Below are 7387 nucleotides of genomic sequence, written 5' to 3'. Positions count from 1 at the left end.
CCCCAGCTACTACCTTCCATCACTGCAAAATTCAAGTTTAATTGGCAAGAGCATCACAGCATATATGTTGAACAGGACAACCCCTGAATCAAAGTCTCTTCAATAGCTCTGTCTCTCGCATTTGCATCTGAAGGCACTTTGCAACAATGAACACTTTCATCTGACTTGACTGTATTGTGCCTGGAATCCTAATTCAGAGTTGAGTGACTGCATATATACTCTATTTGCTGGATCTAGTTAGCTCATGGAGAATCATCTCTTCCTTACCTTTAATTGCAGTAACAATTTGATGGAACTGGCAAGCAGCTCCTCAGCATCATCTAGAGTAAGGATGTGAGCCCCAATGGTTGGAGGCTGGAGCATTCAAAGCTAACCCCTGATCCAATATCTCTTTCTTCATTCCATACAAGTCCAGAGCAGCACAAAAATCAAGCTTGATCCCCCCCAGCCCTTGAACTGCAACCAGTATCCAAACTTCAGGATGAGTCTCTCTCTTAATTGTCCAGCTTAGGAGGCTAAATTGTCAGTGATGCAAATCCAGAAAGTAAAGCAGGTGCTTGCCTACCTCCAACCTCAAAAGTCTACTGACAAGTTGAGGATGCCAGCCTTCTGATGGCAGAACATAGAGCTATCCTTTAGCAAAGAAGGCTGGAAGAAGGAATGAAAGTGATCTCCTGAAGAAGAGACCCCTATAGACAGATCCTGGGGGTGGGGGGCTTCCTGTCCAGGTCACCAGAAGATGAAGGATGGACAGAGGAGCTGAGCTTGTGATGAGGTTCAGTGAGTGTGCCTGAGACCTCAGAGAGAACACGCATTGAGGAGCTCAGCCCTGCTGTCTGAACTTACTGTAGATCTGGTCCTGCCAGCATTCCTCTCTATCATTGACATCACCGGGGTGGGCGGGGCTTAGCATGCAAATCACGAAACCTTTCCCTTGCTTTTTTTTTCTTCTTCTTCTTGTTCTTAAAGGTATCCTAGCTGTTTGCCTCCACCATCAGTCCGGTTGTAGGAATTCATCACTTGCAGCACCATCTGTACCGCTAGGATCTTCATTTCTCTCGATCTCTCGTTCTTCTTACATGCCTGTTGTATGTTCTGTGTGATAACGCATGTGTGGATTAGCTGTCTGATGGGTGATGTGAGTTCAGACTTCATGGTGTGTGTGTGGGGGGTGATCTGCTATTAACCCCTTGGAGGACGGGTTGCTGTCAGAGGTTTGTGCGTGGGGTGGTTATCATTAGCACGGAGTCTGGCTGCCTCTTCCAAGGTCCGCGGGGAAAGCAGCTTCTTAAAATAGAGCATTTATACCTGACAGGGGGATTCCTGTGACCTTAAATGCTGAAGCACCTAATGCGATCGAGGGGGGTTCGATGTTTAACCCTTTCACTGCTGCTGAGGGCAGGGTTTGTGGGGGGTGCATAGACATGATCGGGTGCTGCACGATCTTTCACAGATCCCTGGGCAATTCCAGCTGCTGGGGATCGCCATTCCTGTTATTCTCAGCCAGCAGATGGAACGGTCGCGGACTGCGACTCCCATTCTCCCCAGGCAGCCAACAGGCTGGCTGGAGACTATGGGGCTGCCAATCTACAGCAGAAGATGGACCACCGGGCATGATGCTGTATCCGGGGTATGTGTGCCTCTCACTGAGTGCCCGGCACCGATAGGGTGCGCTGAGTGCACGCGACCCCCCCATCCAGATGCTGTCCTAGCGGTGCAGGGGTAGCAGCTAGGGGCAGATCTTGTAGTCTGTGAAAGGGTTACATGGCAGAGAGGAAGGTGGATTATTACTCGGCTCGGGCACGGATGGGTGAAATCTAGCAGCTGCCCCCTTTTCTCCGCCGCCTCCTCCTTTTCTCTAAGTCCCAGTCTCTTGCGATCACAGCAGCTGGAGACTGTTGAGGCTTTTCCTGCTCCTGTGTGTACTGCGGCTTTAAATGTAAATACCAACACCTGGGCTTTCAGGAGGCGGTGGGACCCCCGGATCACAGCTCATCAGTGCCGGAGAAGGAAAAGATCGTGGATCTGATCCCCCCCACTCACTGTGGACGTATTTTTTGCCTTTCTATTAATTATAGGCTACTGCTCCCCATGCACTCAATGGGTGAGTCACACTCCAGTGCTGTGTTACTGTACAGCAGCAAAGGGGTTAATAAGAAGATCAGTGAGCTGGGAGCTGATACTTGGGAACTTGCATGTGATGTTTACCGAGCAGCATGTCATCGCCTGCAGTTTTATATCTATATATCTATAAATATATATAATTTATTGTGATTATATAGCGCCATCATATGCCACAGTGCTGTACAATGAGTATATATGGGTGTCTATCTAATCTATCACCACCATCTCATCTATTATCTATCGCAATGGAGACCACACAGAAATTTAAAGGGACCACTCAGCTATCATATGCAATATATATCTATATATGTGTGTATACGTATAAGGGTCTATATATATATATATATATATAATATATATATATAATATATATATATATTGTGAAGTTTCCCTGCCCGCGGAGAGCACGTAAAGTCATCAAACCCTCGAAGGGGTTTGCACGCTAAGCGCTAAGTCATCAAACCCTCGAATCCCTTGCACGCTAAGCGCCTTCGTTTCACCAAACGGCTGGACTGAATGGGTTAACCACGGGTTGGATTCCCCAGCCAATGCCGTGCCGGACGGATTTCGGCTCCCGTCGCACATGTGTTTCCAAACAGCCTCCGATCCATCGTCGATGGAGCCCCCCCTCGTGTTAATTTTTATTTTTCCGCTGCATGTGATGAAAGCACTTTCCCACTCCCTCCCCATCGATAAGCCGGAGAAGGAGAGGTTTTCATTTAACCATTTTGCGCCGGTGACCGGGCCATCGGTAAAGCGGTTAAAAAAGACATTGAGTCATTGTGTTAATGGCAGCAGGCAGATCGCTGGCTGCGCAACAAACAAGGTGGGTGTCGGATGAGTCTCTAACCTCGGGCGGCGTATTAGCTGCAGATGTGCTGCGTCCCCTGGGATCTCAGCGTCTTGTTGCAGTTGATAACATGATAGTACTTCAGTGCAATCTAGCCCTCACTCAGTCATAACCTATTATTTTACCTCCCCCGAGCCCAATTTGAGTTTTCCACCCCTTCTGCTGTTTGGCGAGATCAAACTATTGCATAGAATACAAGTGACTTCATCTGCGGACCCTCGCGACGCAGGCACTGACACAGATCGATCAATCGCCGCTTTATCGCTTTGGATGACCGCTCCATGCAATGCTCTCAGATGGCTGAAGGATTCTGGTTCTCTGGTCCAGCTCAAAGTACAGCATCGTCTTACCCTGTTCCATTTGTACGACGCTACAGAACGTGGAGCTTTATAAAAGAGCTGGTTTGCGAGAATTGAATGAGAAAGCAATCAGGAGAAAGAGGTCGCCTCCTGCTAAATGTTATGGGGTGGGCTGAGCGATGAGCCCAGACGTATAATAAGCTTCATGGAACATAAGTAAAAAGTATGTGAAAACACTTGAAATCTGTCAAATTACACAAAGATGTTAAACACAACAGGTAGCCCAACCATTTGTGTTAGGATGCTGGCTGAGCATCATGACCATCTCTGTTCTGAAATGCCCCTGATATAAATAATATGCTCAAGGTGGGGGCTAGACATGGGGCAATTACCCCCTTGGGCTACTTGGATTTCAATACTTTGGGCCACTGCCTTAATGTTTTCATCTAAGATTTACTTGCAGTTCTGCACACAGCCACAAGGGGTTGTATAGCAATAAGGACATTAGGCAACATGACATGATAACTAGTTCTGTTCATACTTAGGAACTCTCAGGGTTTCCCCAATGAGTCTCAGGGTCCTTTCCCCCAAATCTCAGGGTAAAAGGGGAGATTCTCAGGGTCACACAATCTTAATCTGACTCCTTCCTATTCTACACTGCTGTGATCAAATATCAGAGTCCCGGATGTTGCTACCGGGATGTTATGGTTGATATCCCTGCTTGAATGTAGGTGACTCAATTAAATGTATCTTTAAATAATAACAAGTCAAAGTTTCCTTGAGGACAGCATTAGAGCCATTTGGTTAATACACTTGGTGAGTCACTATATAGAATAGTCACATAGTTGTCCTTAATAATAATAATAATAAAAAAAGCACGTTTCTCTTTCTATAATTAATAACGTTTACACCCATATAGGTTTCCTACGGCTTTTTATATTTTTGTAAATTCCTAAGTGCGACACAAAGAGGTTGGTAGATAAATGGAACAGCTTCCCATCAGAAGGGGTAGAGGGCTTTAAACATGCATGGGATAGGTAAACGGCTCCTGAAGACAAGACCAACGACTGAATAAAGGCCGGAGTCTCTACATTCTATGGTTCAGTTGCAGAAAGGGTTAAAACTAAGGCATGGGGATTTAGCATGTGCTATCCCGTGCTCCTATACATAACATATAGATTATTTCTATAGAGCCTGCCGTCTCCTTAGTCTATAAATGCAATCATGTCACAAAGGTCCATGTCTTAATGCCCAAGGGGATGCTTTATGGTCTCTCGTACTGTTGCTTGGCACACGTAACACTAATTTTTCTTGATACCAGCATTTTCCAGCACGGCTTGGCAGGATTCTATTAAGACGTTGGCCGAGTATAACCACTTCTCGTTCAACGTATAGAGGTCCTATCTTTACATCAGAACAACAACTCTATATAGTGTTCATGTCAAGTTATACACTATTTTTTTTATCGTTTCTCACATTTGATTTATCCTCTTTTTCGGCAAACAATAATAAAAAAAAAAGATCAATTAAAACAGAGGATGTAAAAAAACTGATACATCCTTTTGGTCAATTATACCAACCTTGACTATTGATCTATATAATTATACAGCCATATGACTTCCTATACTGACCAAAGAGAAGTTTCCTGGAAGGCAAAGTTCATTATGGTGTCCGCTGTTCAGAAAATGCATTTTAAATACATAAGAGGATTAATGCCTTTTAAATTTAATTTTCTGTAACAAAAATAGAATTTAGCCCGAGCGTGCATGCGCACACACATGCTTACACAACATACTGGTACAGACATAGAAAGAGTCCACGAGATCCAAGTAGCGTGATAGATTTCACACCCACTCAGTGATATTCGTTAGATATTAAAACACTTAAATCCCACTTCTTACTCGTGAATTATTAGTTTCAAGTGCGATTGGAGACTTTCCATGAGCGTTCTCAGACATGCTAAGAATCTGATACTTGTTGGTGAATAAGGTGAAGGTCACTTAGGACGTTGTGCGTCTTTATGTCCGGGATACGTTTCTCATAATAGTGTAGAAGTCGAGGAGATCTCAGGGTAAGGGAATCGGAGGAGAGAACATGGGCATGAAGTTAGGAGATGAGGACAAGACATTCAATTGAGGTTGGCAGACACTACAGGGCAGTAAAAAACAGGTGAAGGATCAACTCGCCCATAAGGCGCCCAAAAACCATGTGAAGAGGCGCACATCTAGGATTTTTTTGAAATATGGGAAACTATAAAATGACTATACATATGTTAAGGGTCAGTTCTTCACACTCTGGGGCCACTGACGCAGTAGCTCATAATTCTATTTTTTTGTCAGAGATGTCCTGGTTCTGCATGGACGAGAACCGAGAACATTGCGTGTCGGAGGAGTGCTCTTCAGGACCTGACAGGCATTAGAATAGGCAGCATGCGATTCTCCAGCCCCAGATCACAGGCTGGTTTCTACATGATCATAAAACCACTGAGCATGTCTGCTAATACAGTAGCAGGCAACCACTGGCCTTAAAGTGCCAGGCCTGCCTCATCATCGCCATTCTGGCCCTGGCTACACTGTTATACTTGTGGCTGGGCATATCACAAAAAGACGGGGAAAAGCCACACAAGTAGTAATTAGGGTAAGTGAGAGCCACCCGTGGTCAGTCGTCGATGGTCAGTCCTGGCTCTCTGGTCTGTGAAGCAGACATATGCAAATGAAGGATCGCATGGAATTGTGGGTAAGGAATCTTCATGAGTCCACCTACAATGCTTAAAGTCCACTGCAGACTTTGTGTATTCTTTAAACACGATAAGCGTACTAAACCGATGATCTTTTTGGAAAGATGCTAAAGAGCCACCATATAGGCTGGGCGCATGCTCTAGTTACAGGTTTGTATTTGACTCCAGAGAAATACATCGGGTAATGCAATGAGTTACAGGCATGTGTTAAATTTGTGAATGCGAAATCAAGGCGATATATAGGATTATACGCAGAAATATTTGTTCTTCTCAAGGATCCATCTCCTGCAGCAGTCTGATCTGTTGGCAAAGTATTAAGGTGATATGGATTTGGAAGTAGTTATTAATCCCACCGGGGATACATTTGTGTCGAAGCCACTCATGACCTTTCCAGTAATCCATCACTGTCGTCTTCTATAGACACGTCCTATCAAATATTTACTTTTACCACTTCAATGAAAAGAACTCTTTCATTTTATATCTTTGCGTTCGGTATAAGTATATTAGCAGCTCATCACTGTAGCAAGCAGAAATCCTTCCAGTATGTAACCTATTGTATTATACAGCCCTGTAGAATATGATGGCGCTATATATAAGTCAATATATAATAAGGAGAGGAAGTATGGATTTCTGCAATGCCGGCACTGACAAGATCCTTAAAATTAAATCACGCTGCCCTTTGGAAGGGTTCTCCGGGTCATGGATCTCCACCTGATGCGTAATTCACTAATTTGGATTTAAAAGCCAAGCTTTAAGAAGGGTATTCTGGGTAAATTGCATAAAAACTGGGTGGTTAAATGTATTTCTTTTTTTTCTGAGTCTTAAAACTGGCAAAAACATTCTTTTATGAAATATATATCTATATGTTCTATGTATAGAAGCCCCCAGACCTCCCCATGCTTTACTGTAAAGCCCCTCAAGCAAGATAACCTGCTCTGGCATTAAAGTATTCAAGCATTTGAATTCTGAACCTTGGCACTAGATCAAAACTAACAGGAGCAAGCAAACATATTCCCCCAATATTGTACATGCGTGTAAGATCACACGCGATTCACTGTCCGTTTAAATCTGACATGGAATCAGTAAGCAATGTAATTCGGTGTTCCTGCTAACATACGTTAGCCGAGAGTCTCTGAAACAGTAGTGTTTTTCAGAATATACTGTAAATTGCTAATGTAGGACATGTTAATTGATCAACTGACCTGTGACCTTACCGGCTAACTTTTCAAATGCCCAAAGAGCCCGGTAATTGTTCTAGTTCCTGCGGCATCCGGACCAAAACCAGAGAGGCCTTGGGTAATAATGCATATTAATAGCCATTTATAAAGCGGAGTACGACAAGAGATAAATGTATAGACATCTTTTCTGCTGTTTCTA

This window comes from Sceloporus occidentalis, unplaced genomic scaffold (genome assembly GCF_023333645.1).
Source record: "Sceloporus occidentalis isolate IW3139 unplaced genomic scaffold, rSceOcc1.0.p SCAF_125, whole genome shotgun sequence".
Classification (NCBI taxonomy): Eukaryota; Metazoa; Chordata; class Lepidosauria; order Squamata; family Phrynosomatidae; genus Sceloporus; species Sceloporus occidentalis.
This window is presented reverse-complemented; position numbering follows the sequence as displayed.